This window comes from Periophthalmus magnuspinnatus, chromosome 9 (assembly GCF_009829125.3).
Source record: "Periophthalmus magnuspinnatus isolate fPerMag1 chromosome 9, fPerMag1.2.pri, whole genome shotgun sequence".
Taxonomy (NCBI): Eukaryota; Metazoa; Chordata; class Actinopteri; order Gobiiformes; family Gobiidae; genus Periophthalmus; species Periophthalmus magnuspinnatus.
In genome coordinates, this window is record NC_047134.1 from 1828754 (window position 1) to 1842593 (window position 13840).

Here is a 13840-nt window from a genome sequence, read left to right on the forward strand (position 1 = left end):
AATGACGTGGATAAGCTGCGCAAATACGTCTGTGAATCACATAATTGTCTGGAGCAGCTCGTCCCCGGTCACACTCACTGACTCACATTGAAAAATAGCGCAGAATGAATTGTTGTGTGTTTATTTTATTTTCAATTCGGGTTCGATTTTTTTCTGCGCAGTGCAGATTTTCTTTTTTTAAACGGAGGGCCATGTTGGAGACCGGGGTCCGTCGGAAGGGTAGGCCGGCGGCCGCGAAGCGCCCCCGGACGACTTCTATGTCAAAGTTGCCGGTGGCGCCCAGCAGGTCGCCAACCCGGACGAACCCCGCTCTCTCAAAGTTCTCACTCGTCATGCACTCCCGAGGGGCGGACGGGCTCGACAGGAGGTCCGGGTTGAACCGCAGGGGGATGCTGGACAGCTACCCGGCCGTGGCCGGCGCGGCGATCGCCAAGGGCCTCAGTGCCCGCCACGCCGCCCACGCCTCCCGTTCGAATGGGGGCAGGCTGTCCAGCATCGAGGGCGGCAGCATCTGGCAGAGTCTGTACACTCCCTGGCCGCCCCCCAAGCCCATGGCGTGGCCGAAAAAGGGTTTCCAGGGGGCATGACAGTGGGGGTCCAGGAACCTGCGGACAAGTTTCAGTCTGAGGCTGTTCTTTTTGGTGACCAGGTCCACAAGCCCTAGACCCCCACTGTCGTAGCCCCCCACGATGGTGTCGTGGGCCACCAACGCTCTCTCCCTTTTCCTGATGAAGTGGCTGATTTTGACGTCGCCTAGCAGGTGGAGCACCGTTAGCGCGTGCACCAGAATGGACACACAGAGGGCATTGACAACCAGCACTTTTCCCTTTACGTGGCTGTTATGGCTATCAGTTAATCAAGTTCAAAAGGACTCTCGCCCAACTTGGGGCTCGAACCCATAACACTGAGATTATGATGGGAAGAGAGGGCTTTTAGCTGTTTTGCTACACCAAAATGGAATACACTCCAAGGAAAAGCAAAACTGGATACGTTAGTGGCAGAGTTGCAATTTAATAATGTGTTAACAAACTGATATATGCAAACTTGAACCTGTTTTTACTGTTTTATATGGACTTGTTTGTTTTGCTTGTTTTTCTGCTTGTATTGTATTTTAAATAGGGCACCCATGAAAAAGAGAGCCCAAGTGCTCTCATTCCCTTGTATGAATAAAGATAAAGAAAGAAGAAAAGAGAGAAAGAGTCTGATGCTCTACTGACTGAGCTAGCCGGGCAAGTATCTAGAGTACTGTACCCTGATTCAGCTCAGGTCATATATATAATCAGTAATCAGTGCTTTAGTACAATCCACGTGCTTCTGCAACCATTGACCATCACATCACAGTTCATCTTTTGAATAAACATGTAAAGCTATTTTTGAGAGAACACCAAAGCCTTTCATTTTGGAGATGTAAGAGTGAGCAGTTTATTATCGCACTAATGTGATTTTAATTCAGTGTATGAAATGGCCTACATTTCAAAACAAATTCTCTGAAGAAGAGGGATGTCAGGAGTGGGATTCAACCCACGGCCTCCATGTGGAGACCAGTAAGCCCCTGTTTATGAGGAAGGTGTTCACCTTGAGTCTGGCGCGCCTTAGACCGCTCGGCCATCCTGACCACCTGGCTGCTAGGAGGTCTTGGTGTCCACTGTCAGTATGTAGGCCCTAATCCATTATTTCTGATGGCACAAATGACCATACTCATACTTACTTGTTGGACTGGCACAAAGCACATATAACTAGTACATCATTTGCATGTGTCAAACTCAAAGCCAAAATGCCATGTCAGTTTATCACAGAAACCGTTAAAAAAACAAGTTAAAAAGTAATTACGTTTATTTTAAATAACATTCAGTTACATTTAGTGACATTTACACTGCTGCACAGTCACATCTGGCCCTTCCCCCATCACCACTGTGGACTCTTTCTGCTTCCTGGGCACCTGCATCACCTAGAATCTCAAGTGGGAGCCGACCATCAGCTCCCTCATCAAGAAAGCCCAGCAGAGGATGCTCCACCTGCAGCAGCTGAGGAAACTCAAGCTGCCAGTATAGATGATGGTGCAGTTTTACACTTCCACCATTGAGTCCATCCTCACCTCCTCCATCACTGTGTGGTTCGCTGGGGCCACTGCCAGGGACAGACAGAGACTGCAGCGCATTGGTGCGCTCTGCTGAGAAGGTGATTGGCTGCAGCCTTCCATCTATACAGGACCTGTACGTCTGCAGGACTCGGGGGGAGCAGGCCGTATAGCAGCTGACACTTCTCACCCTGGACATGGACTATTTGAGCCACTTCCCTCTGGCAGGAGGCTACGGTCCATTGGGACCAGAACCTCTCGCCATAAGAACAGTTTCTTCCCCTCTGCTGTTTGTCTCATGAACACTTAATAATATCTGCACTAAACTGGACACTTTATAACACCGGTCACTTTAATAAGCCGCTTTGCACTGTTGTTCTGATGCTGCTGTTGTACATATTTTCTCCCTTTAAGTATTTCATTTGATTATTTTTTTTTAAGCATATCTTTTTAACTTTGTGCATGCCCTTATTTTTATTTGTATTTATTCGGTGTGTTTATGTTGCACTTTTTCACCGTATCAAGTTCCTAGTTTGTGAACTGTGTTCACAGACTATGGCAATAAAAGTCTTCTGATTCTGATTGTGATTCTGATTCTGATAAGGGACTGGGGCAGACGAGGACATTAGTGAGCAAAGTATAAATGAATGAGTGAGCAAATGTTAAACGTCTAAATTTCATGATCATGTTGTTGTCCATTGTCCTGGGGGGGGGGAGGGGCGGGATCAAAAATGGAGGTCGAGCTGTCCTTGGGGGTTAATGGTGATGAGGGTGTTGCGGGGAAGAAAAGTCCTGTTGAAGCGGTGGGGAACGGCCATGTGGAGGTGTCTGAGGTGGGTGGTGAGGTGGGTGGTGAAGAGAGTCCAAAGGGGAGCGGTGCGCTGTCGGTGAAGGTGGATGTTTCGAACGTGATAGATGGTGTACCGGGCTATGGACATTAGGAGTCTGATGAGGGGAAGGTTGGGTCTGGGGGAGTGATCAGGTGGACGGTCGGGTGGACGGTCGGGTGGACGGTCGGGCTGACGATGGTGGTGACGGTGGTCTGGGGTGCGGTGGTCCGGAGTACGATGATCTGGGGTGCGGTGATCTGGGGTGCAATGATCTGGGATCCGGAGATTTGGGGTCCGGTGATCTGGGGTGCGGTGATCTGGGGTATATATGCTTTGTGCCAGTCTAACAAGTAAGTATGAGTATGGTCATTTGTGCCATCAGAAATAATGGATTAGGGCCTACATACTGACAGTGGACACCAAGACCTCCTAGCAGCATGTGGTCAGGATGGCCGAGCGGTCTAAGGCGCCAGACTCAAGGTGAGCACCTTCCTCATAACAGGGGCTTCTGGTCTCCACAAGGAGGCGTGGGTTCGAATCCCACTCCTGACATTCCTCTTCTGCAGAGAATATATTTTGAAATGTAGGCCATTTTATACCATACCATAGGCCATAGAGCTGCTGCCCTCGATGCTGGACAGCCTGCCCCCATTCGAACGGGAGGCGTGGGCGGTGTGGCGGGCGCTGACGCCCTTGGCGATCGCTGCACCGGCCATGGCCGGGCAGCTGTCCAGCATCCCCCTGCGGTTTAACCCGGATCTCCTGTCTAGCCCGCCCGCCCCTCGGGAGTACATGAGGAGTGGGAACTTTGAGAGAGCAGGGTTCATCCAGGTCGGTGACCTGCCGGGCACCACGGGCGACCTCGACGTAGGGGTCGTCCTGGGGCGCTTCGCGGCCACCGGCCTAACGTTCTGACGGGCCCCGGTCTCCGACATGGCCCTCCAGTTCGCCCTGAACGTGGAGGTCAAGTGGGGGTCCCTCCCGGGGGGGAGCACCCCCAGGCCGGGGGCGAGGGGACACAAACCCCCGCCGCCGGCTTCGACTTCCACGTCTGGGTGGGAGGGACCATGTGGAAGAAGCTGACTGAGATGAACACCCGAACCTGTTATAAAGTGCTGCTCCCTGGAGTCTTCAGACGTCCCGCGGCAGAACACAAATGGTCACAGACATTCCCCACGCACGACATCGCATCCATCTGGGCCTACACATTCGAATGGTTTACACCACACATAGTCGGTAATTTTGAATTCAAATTGAAACACAGACTGATCTACACATGCATACAGTTACACGCCATCTGCCCCACGGAGTTCATCAGGGACTGCCCGGTGCGGTGAATCCCCCGAGACCCTAGAACACCTTTTTCTCGAATGTGGTGCCGTCCGTCGCTTCTGGGTCCGGGTCCAGGACCTCCTCGCCCGGAGGCTGAACTGGAGTCTCCCACCGCCGGTGGCCCTTGGAGGGGATGACCAGGTGCGCTGGTCTCTCCTGTTCGGGGCGGGAAGGGGGCGCCCCGGGGTCGACCATCGCCCCGTCGCCGTTGCCGACCCTCAGCTCATCGCCGGGACCCACTACAGCCCAGCCTCCACCGCCCCAGCTGCCTCAGCTGCCCCGGCCGACCATCGTCTGGACCATCGAGCGGAGAATCGAGTGTTCCCCCATCACACTCCGGGACACCCGCCGGACCAGCGCACCCCAGACAAGCGCACCCCAGACCACCGCACCCCAGATCACTGCACCCCAGACTACTGCACCCCAGACCACCGTACCCCAGATCACCGCACCCCAGACCACCGCACCCCAAATCACCGGACCCCAGATCACCACACCCCAGACCACCGCACCCCACACCACCGCACCACAGATCATCGTACCCCAGATCACCGCACCCCAGATCACCGCACCCCAGAACACCGGCATCATCACCGCCCGCCCAACCGTCCACCTGACATCTCACCCAGACCCAACCTTCCCCTCATCAGACTCCTAATGTCCATAGCCCTGTACACCCTCTATCAGGTCAGAAACATCCACCTCCATCGACAGCGCACTGTCCCCCTTTGGACTGTTTTCACCACCCACCTCACCACCCACCTCAGACACCTCCACATGGCCGTCCCCCACCACTTCAACCGGACTTTGCTTCCCCACAACACCCTCATCACCATCAATCCCCAAGGACACCTCGATATATCTATTTTTGATCCCCCCCCCACAAGGACAATGGACAACAACATGATCACGGAAATTTAGACGTTCAATATCTGCTCACTCATTTATTTATACTTTGCTCACTAATCTCCTTGTCTGCCCCATTCCCTCATGGCCCACCCCCCCCAAATGCCCTAATGTTACCTGTCTTGTGATGTATATATGCACATATTTATATTTATTTATTATTTCTTGTATGTTCTCCCCATTTCCTTCATGTGTTCTTCCCTTCCCCATGCTCCCCGCCACATAACCTAATGTGTTCTTGTACGTTCACTGTGCTTTTATTTTGTAAAATGATATTTTTGATAATAAAAGACAAAAAAAAACAGCCACGTACAACCTGATCTCAAAAGTAATCTATAGCAATACGTCTATTGGGATCTGACACAGGTCTTCACATGATCAGAGTGCCCGGCTAGCTCAGTCGGTAGAGCATGAGACTCTTAATCTCAGGGTTGTGGGTTCAAGCCCCACGTTGGGCGCTGCAGCTTCTGAAATTGATCAACTGATAGCCATAATAACCACTGGTGACCAAATGTGTTGGAACACACATTCTGGTCTCCACATGGAGGTGTGGGTTCACATCCCTCTTCTGCAGAGATATTTTAAAATGGGAGGTGTGGCGATTGCCGCGCGGGCCACGGCCACGGCCTGTCCAGCATCCCCCTGCGGTTCAACCCGGACCTCCTGTCGAGCCCGTCCGCCCCTCGGGAGGGCAAGAGGAGTGAGAACTTTGAGAGAGCGGGGTTCGTCCGGGTCGGCGACCTGCTGGGCGCCACGGGCGACTTTGACATAGAGGTCGCCCGGGGGCGCTTCGCGTCCACTGGCCTAACCTTCCGATGGACCCCGGACTCCAACATGGCCCTCCGTTTCACCCTGAACGTCGGAGTCGGAACGGACCGCTGGCCCTCAGGGGAGTACCCCTGGGCTGGGGACGGGAGGACTTCGACGTTTGATCCCTGGAGTCTTCAGACGTCCCGCGGCAGAACATAAATGGTCACAGACATTCCCCTCGCACGACATCGCATCCATCTGGGCCTACACATTCGAATGGTTTACACCACACATAATCGGTAAATTCGAATTCAAATTGAAACACAGACTGATCTACACATGCATACAGTTACACGCCATCAGCCCCACAGTGTACGGCATAGACTGCCCAGTGTGCGGTGAATCCCCTGAGACTCTCATACATCTTTTTTGCGAATGTGGTGCCGCCTGCCGCTTCTGGGTCCGGGTCCAGGACCTCCTCGCCCGGAGGCTGGACTGGAGTCTCCCACCGCCGGCGGCCCTGGGAGGGGACGACCAGGAGCACTGGTCGCTCCTGTTCAGGGCCGGAAGGGGGCGCCCTGGGGCCGACCACCGCCCAGCTGTAGCCGCTCCAGCCGCTTCAGCTGACCATCGCCCGGACCATCGTGCGGCAGGCCAGGTGCTCCCCCATCACACTCCAGGACACCCACCGGACCAGTGCACCCCAGATCACCACACCCCAGACCATCCATCGGACCACCACACCCCGGATCACTGCACCCCGGATCACCGCACCCCGGATCACCGCACCCCGGATCACCGCACCCCAGACCCACGTCCTCCGGAACATCGCCACCATCACCGACCGTCCACCTGATCACCCTTCCAGACCCAACCTCCCCCTCCTCAGACTCATCATGTCCATAGCCCGGTACACCATGTTCTTCGTCAGAAACCTCCACCTGTACGATCAGCGCACCGCCCCCCACTGGACCCTGTTCACGAACCGCCTCACCACCCACCTCCAACACCTTCACATAGCCATCCCCCACCGTTTTAACAAGACCCTGCTCCCCCGCAACACCCTCATCACCGTCACCCCCCAAGGACATTTGGACTTTCACTTTTGATCACTCACCCCATCCCCCACCCCACCTCAGGTCCTGAAAGACTGAAACCAAAATGCACAAAGATTGTTTATTCAATTATTTCTCAAATTATGTCCCAGTCCACCCCGCCCCCCATGTGTCCTATCCAACCCCGCACCCTCCCTACTTGCCCCAGTGTCGCCTGTCTTGTGATGTACATGTACACATTTATTTATTATTTCTTGTATGTTCCCCATTTTCCACCATGTGTGTTTCCACCCCCCATATATATATATATATATATATATATATATATATATATATATATATATATATATATATATATCTGTAGTCTTTTTCAGATATGTCAAAAAGAATTTGGAAATCTGACACGGCGAGTATAATTTTCTCCTCCATGATGTTTCTGGAGTGGGCAGTGCATTGGCTCGTCAATCAAACTCTCGCTGATTGGCTGTTGTGCAGGTGACAGAGATAAAAGTTGAACATGTTTAAACTCATTAATTGCGTTGCAGGCCCGCGTGTGTCGACATGCACAAGTGTGAGGTTTTCACGTGCACATCTTTCACTTGTCGCGGAGGTGAGAGAGACCAGCGATTTCCGCAGTGTCGCACAGGGACCATTGAAAATAAATGGAGAGCGAGCGACATCGCTCCCTGTGTGTTGAGCCCATAAGGGTCAAAGAGAAATGTCCAGACATTGTTCATGAGAAGCAGCAGAAAAGTTTGGCACAGGAAAATAAAACACTCACTGGAAATGTTCACCTACAAAGGTCTATTTTGGTAAACAGCAAAAAGTGTTTTGATGAGGATCGCGACAGTCCCAAGTAATTTTCTTAAACATAAGTAAATTAAGTCTCCGGAAGTTAGCACCTAGCTAATGGCTAACAACAGTTCCTGGTCTGTGGTGTTTCCTTGCCCACAGTCTCTCAACTCCACAGCAGCAGTTCTTTTTTTGAAGATAGCACGAGGAGTACCCAGTAAACATCCAAAATTACTGTAACCGCAGCCACATACGGGTGAAACAGAGGTACTTAAATTGAATAGTTTTGTACCATTTGTGGATCTCCTGTGGTCATCATAGGAGATCTCAGATATTAGCTCAGGATTAGCTCAAATGGTAGAGCGCTTGCTTCGCATGCGAGAGGTAGTGGGATCAATCCTCCAGTTGTGTTTTAGACTGCGAGGCTCCCTTCAAGGTCTGCACTGTGGTGAGAAGATTGGAGGATATGCGGATTTCCCGTGTCTAAATCCACTGTACTGTCGAACTCTGTCTGTAGCCATGTCCCAATTCTCCAAAATGGCCTTTGGGAGTGTGCATCGAAGGGCAGTTACGTAATTTCCGGCACAACAAGCGCTGTCCCATTTCAACGCACCCTACTTAAAAGACAGAATACAACATTGATATTTGGCAGTCCTCAGATTTCCTTTTAAACCTATTCAGGCACATATTGAGTGAAATCTTACCCTTTATCAGAGTCCAACTTGGTAGTTGGTAGAGTGGAGGGTTGTAGAGGACAAAACTTTTTTCATTGTGGGGCAAATGAAGAGAACCTCAAATGCAGCAAGAAAGGCAAGGTGGCCGAGTGGTTAAGGCGATGGACTGCTAATCCATTGTGCTCTGCACGTGTGGGTTGGAATCCCATCCTCGTCGGAAGACAGTTTTAATGAAGTACAAGTTGGAAATACAGCAGATCTAAAAAGTGTATCTAGCACCGAAGCTAATGACTATCGACATAACCTCTTTTGTGTTGTTTCTTTGCCCAGAGCCTCTCAATTCCACAACCTCTAAACCTATAGACACATATTGAGTGTATCTTCATCATGTCCACCTCCTTTTTCAACGTATCTTCCTCCATCTTCATCTTGTCCATCTTCATCTTCACCGTGTCCTTCTCCATCTTCATCGTGTCCATCTCCATCTGTATCTGTCCATCTTCATCATGTCCACCTCCATCTTCGTCATGTCCACCTCCATCTGTATCTTTCTATCTTCATTGTGTCCACCTCCATCTTCAGCGTGTCCACCTCCACCTGTATCTGTCCATCTTCATTGTGTCCACCTCCACCTTCACCGTGTCCTTCTGTGTTCCACCTGACTCTAAAAGGAAGAGGTGTCAGGTCTGCCCAAGCAGTAAGGACAGAAAGACAAGTACATCCTGCTTCACCTGCAATAAATATCTCTGCAAGGAACACACTAAAAGTGTCACATTTTGCCACACATGCATCTGAACACACACAAATACACAAGTTCTTGCATACACAAACTAGAAACTTATTTCAATTGCTTTGATTTGCTTGATTGTTTTGTTGATTATTTGACCTTGCAAATCTATATTTTTTTCTATGACATGTTCTGATTTTGATTTTGTGTTTAAAGTTTTATTGTTAAAAAAAAACAAAAAAAAACAAAAACTTTTTTTTTGCCTCCTTCTCAATATAAATATATATGAGTATGTATGTGGAATTGAGAGGCTTTGGGCAAGGAAACAACACAAACCAGGATATGTCATTAGCAATTAGCTTCAGTGCTAGATACACTTTCTATGCTGTATTTACAGCTTGTACTTCATTAAAACCTTGTTTCGACGAGGATGGGATTCGAACCCACACGTGCAGAGCACAATGGATTAGCAGTCCATCGCCTTAACCACTCGGCCACCTCGTCTGTGGTTCAGGTTACGTTACACAATAAAGAATGTTTGCCCAATGTGTTCATGGTTCTGAACTATCAAAAGTGAGAAAAAAAAAAAACATGTACTGTGGCCAAGTCGGACTCTGGTAGTAGTTAAGATTTGACTGAATATGTGGAGATGGAGAGATACAGATAGAAGAGGACACACTGAAGGTGGAGGAGGACACACTGAAGGTGGGGGAGGACACACTGAAGGTGGAGGAGGACACACTGAAGGTGGAGGAGGACATGCTTAAGATATATAACTTTGGACTTTTGGGACTTAAAACAAACGCGTTATGGATTTGAATTAGCACATAGCTAGTTAGCACATAGCTAATTAGCCTCCATCCATCCCCTTAACCACTCAGCCACCTTGTCTGTGATTTCTCTTTAGGCCGTTTTAATAGAAACTCTCTCACTGGATGTTAAATACGTGAAGAGGAATCATCCTTTTGCCCGCTGTGTTTAAGGTTCTCTTTATTTGCCCCACAAGAAAAATATGCCTGAGGATGGAGAGATACAGACAGAGGTGGACAGTGCAGTGGATTTAGAAATCCGGGAAATCCGCATATCCTCCAATCCTCTCACCACAGTGCAGACCTTGAAGGGAGCCTCGCAATCTAAAATACGACTGGAGGATGCGGGCATTGATCCCACTACCTCTCGCATGCGAAGCAAGCGCTCTACCATTTGAGCTAATCCCCCTTTCTTTACCAGCTGTCAGTGAGTCTAAAGCAAGGGTGTCAAACTCATTTTCACTGGGGGCCACATCAGCAAAATGGCCGCCATCAAGGGCCAGATGTGACTGTGCGGCAGTGTAAATGTCACTAAATGTTACTGAATGTTATGTAAAATAAACGTACTTACTTTTTAACTTGTTTTTTTAACGGTTTTTGTGATAAACTGACATGGCATTTGGTCCCCAGGCCTTGAGTTTGACACATGTGGTCTAAAGGCTTCATCTGAGATGTTTAGTGGGTACTCCTCGTGCTATCTTCAAAAAATAACTGCTGCTGTGAAGTTGAGAGACTGTGGGCAAGGAAACAACACAGACCAGGAACTGATGTTAGCCATTAGCTAGGTGCTAACTTCCTGAGAGTTAATTTACTTAAGTTTAAGAAAAGTGCTTGGGACTATCGTGATCCTATCGTGATGAGGATCCTATCGTGATGAGGAAACTGTTATCTGTCCTCTTGTAGAATTTGTCAAAGCTTCAGCCGTGGCCTATGTACCTCTGGCTGCACACGTTGAAAATGGAGGAGGACATGCTGAAGATGGAGGTGGACATGATGTAGATGGAGAGATACATATAAAGATTTAATGTAATACAAATTGCACTTTTTGAAAGTCACACAAAGGCCATCGAGATTTTAACTGGAGACCTCATCATCTGCTGTCAAATGTTCTACCATTGAGCTATACCCTCACAATCTATGTTTGTAAACTTGGCAGTGGACAGAAATGGCCATTTAAATGATGATTTGGTGAGATTTTTGGAAGAGGGTGTTGACATTTTATAAGAATAAACTGCTCACTCTTACATCTCCAAAACGAAAGGCTTTGGTGTTCTCTCAAAAATAGCTTTATGTGTTTATTCAAAAGATAAACTGTGATGTGATGGTCAATGGTTGCAGAAGCACGTGGATTGTACTAAAGCACTGATTACTGATTATATATATGACCTGAGCTGAATCAGGGTACAGTACTCTAGATACATGCCCGGCTAGCTCAGTCAGTAGAGCATCAGACTCTTTCTCTCTTTTCTTCTTTCTTTATCTTTATTCATACAAGGGAATGAGAGCACTTGGGCTCTCTTTTTCATGGGTGCCCTATTTAAAATACAATACAAGCAGAAAAAACAAGCAAAACAAACAAGTCCATATAAAACAGTAAAAACAGATTCAAGTTTGCATATATCAGTTTGTTAACAGATTATTAAATTGCAACTCTGCCACTAACATATCCAGTTTTGCTTTTCCTTGGAGTGTATTCCATTTTGGTGTAGCAGCTAAACAGCTAAAATCCCTCTCTTCCCATCATAATCTCAGTGTTATGGGTTCGAGCCCCAAATTGGGCGAGAGTCCTTTAGAACTTGATTAACTGATAGCCATAACAGCCACGTACAACCTGATCTCAAAAGTCATCTATAGCACTACGTCTATTGGGATCTGACACAGGTCTTCCCATGATCAGAGTGCCCGGCTAGCTCAGTTGGTAGAGCATGAGACTCTTAATCTCAGGGTCGTGGGTTCAAGCCCCACGTTGGGCGATGCAGATTTTGAAATTGATCAACTGATAGCCATAATAACCACTGGTGACCAAATACATCGGAACACATGTACATCGTTTCATCCTTAATTGGAAGCAAGGGACATGTCAGACTTAAGGTAAAGCCCTAGCACATATGAGGCGTGGCTTTAAGTCCCACTCCTGGCAATCTGTTCAACTTTTGTTGTTGCTCTGAGCAGATTGCAGGGATGTGGATGGCCTGAAGGGCTGCTTCATCGAAGGCTGAATATTGGTTAACTACAGTACTTCTCACGATCTTCTTGGATACACTACTATTGCTGCAGCTGTAAAATGACATCTCACATTCAAAGACCTTGCAAATGATGTACTAGTTATATGTGCTTTGTGCGAGTCCAACAAGTAAGTATGAGTATGGTCATTTGTGCCATCAGAAATAATGGATTAGGGCCTACATACTGACAGTGGACACCAAGACCTCCTAGCAGCAGGTGGTCAGGATGGCCGAGTGGTCTAAGGCGCCAGACTCAAGGTGAACACCTTCCTCATAACAGGGGCTTCTGGTCTCCACATGGAGGCGTGGGTTCAAATCCCACTCCTGACATTCCTCTTCTGCAGAGAATATATTTTGAAATGTAGGCCATTTTATACCATACCATAGGCCATAGAGCTGCCGCCCTCGATGCTGGACAGCCTGCCCCCATTTGAACGGGAGGTGTGGGCGGCGTGGTGGGTGCTGAGGCCCTTGGCGATCACCGCGCCGGCCACGGCAGGGCAGCTGTCCAGCATCCCCCTGCAGTTCAACCCGGACCTCCTGTCGAGCCCGTCCGCCCCTCGGGAGTGCATGAGGAGTGAGAACTTTGAGAGAGCGGGGTTCGTCCGGATCGGTGACCTGCTGGGCGCCACCGGCGACTTTGACATGGAGGCCGCCTGGGGGCGCTTCAGGGGCGCTTCGCGGCCGCCAACCTAACCTGCAGACGGACCCCGGTCTCTAACATGGCCCTCCGTTTCGCCCTGAACATCGGAGTCAAATGGGGGTCCTTCCTTGGGGAAGGTGCTCCACTCCGTGGTGCGCCGGCCCTCGGGGGGAGTACCCCCGGGCCGGGGATGGGACACGGGAAATCCGCATATCCTCCAATCCTCTCACCACAGTCCAGATCTGATAGTTCAGAACCATGAACACACTGGGCAAACATATTCCTGTTTGTGTAACGTAACGTCCAGTGAGAGAGTAACATCTATTAAAACAACGTAAAACTGAGCCACAGACAAGGTGGCCGAGTGGTTAAGGTGATGGACTTCTAATCCATTGTGCTCTGCACGCGTGGGTTTGAATCCTATCCTTGTCAAAGGACAGTTTTAATGAAGTATAAGGTGGAAATACAGCATATAAAGTATAACTAGCACTGAAGCTAATGGCTAACAACATATCCTGGTTTGTGTTGTTTCTTTGCCCATAGCCTCTCAATTCCACAACCTCTAAACCTACAAACACATCTTGAGTTAAATCTGCCCCTTTGCTAGAGTCCGATTTGACAACAATACATTATTCTCTGACCTTCGATAGCTCTGTTGATAGAGACCAGAAGCCCCTGTTATGAGGAAGGTGTTCACCTTGAGTCTGGCGCCTTAGACCGCTCGGCCATCCTGACCACCTGCTGCTAGGAGGTCTTGGTGTCCACTGTCAGTATGTAGGCCCTAATCCATTACGTTACGTTAGTAGCAGAGTTGCAATTTAATAATCTGTTAAAATTATTCAATTCTTTTTTTTTTTTTATGCAGTTCAGAACATATATAAACACTACACAAAAACACAGTAAGACAGCAGGCACTTTCAAACGAAGAGAGAAGGAAAAATATATATACATAGATACACATATATACATGTATATACATAATAATAATAATAATAAATTTTATTTATATAGCGCTTTTCA

General features: G+C 48.9%; 7 non-coding genes across 7 annotated transcripts; 6 read left to right on the forward strand and 1 right to left on the reverse strand.

Annotated features, from left to right (window-relative positions):
• The first annotated feature begins 3349 nt into the window (after positions 1–3349).
• trnal-caa (transfer RNA leucine (anticodon CAA)) lies at positions 3350–3459 on the forward strand. Its single transcript has 2 exons — positions 3350–3387; positions 3414–3459. It is a non-coding gene; the product is annotated as a tRNA-Leu (tRNA).
• Positions 3460–5530: 2071 nt separating this feature from the next.
• On the forward strand, positions 5531–5603 carry trnak-cuu (transfer RNA lysine (anticodon CUU)). Its single transcript has one exon. It is a non-coding gene; the product is annotated as a tRNA-Lys (tRNA).
• Positions 5604–8551: 2948 nt separating this feature from the next.
• Positions 8552–8633, forward strand: trnas-gcu (transfer RNA serine (anticodon GCU)). The gene has a single exon. It is a non-coding gene; the product is annotated as a tRNA-Ser (tRNA).
• Positions 8634–9565: 932 nt separating this feature from the next.
• trnas-gcu (transfer RNA serine (anticodon GCU)) lies at positions 9566–9647 on the reverse strand. Its single transcript has one exon. It is a non-coding gene; the product is annotated as a tRNA-Ser (tRNA).
• A 2205-nt stretch (positions 9648–11852) lies between these two features.
• On the forward strand, positions 11853–11925 carry trnak-cuu (transfer RNA lysine (anticodon CUU)). Its single transcript has one exon. It is a non-coding gene; the product is annotated as a tRNA-Lys (tRNA).
• A 472-nt stretch (positions 11926–12397) lies between these two features.
• trnal-caa (transfer RNA leucine (anticodon CAA)) lies at positions 12398–12507 on the forward strand. Its single transcript has 2 exons — positions 12398–12435; positions 12462–12507. It is a non-coding gene; the product is annotated as a tRNA-Leu (tRNA).
• A 663-nt stretch (positions 12508–13170) lies between these two features.
• Positions 13171–13252, forward strand: trnar-ucu (transfer RNA arginine (anticodon UCU)). Its single transcript has one exon. It is a non-coding gene; the product is annotated as a tRNA-Arg (tRNA).
• Positions 13253–13840: the final 588 nt, after the last annotated feature.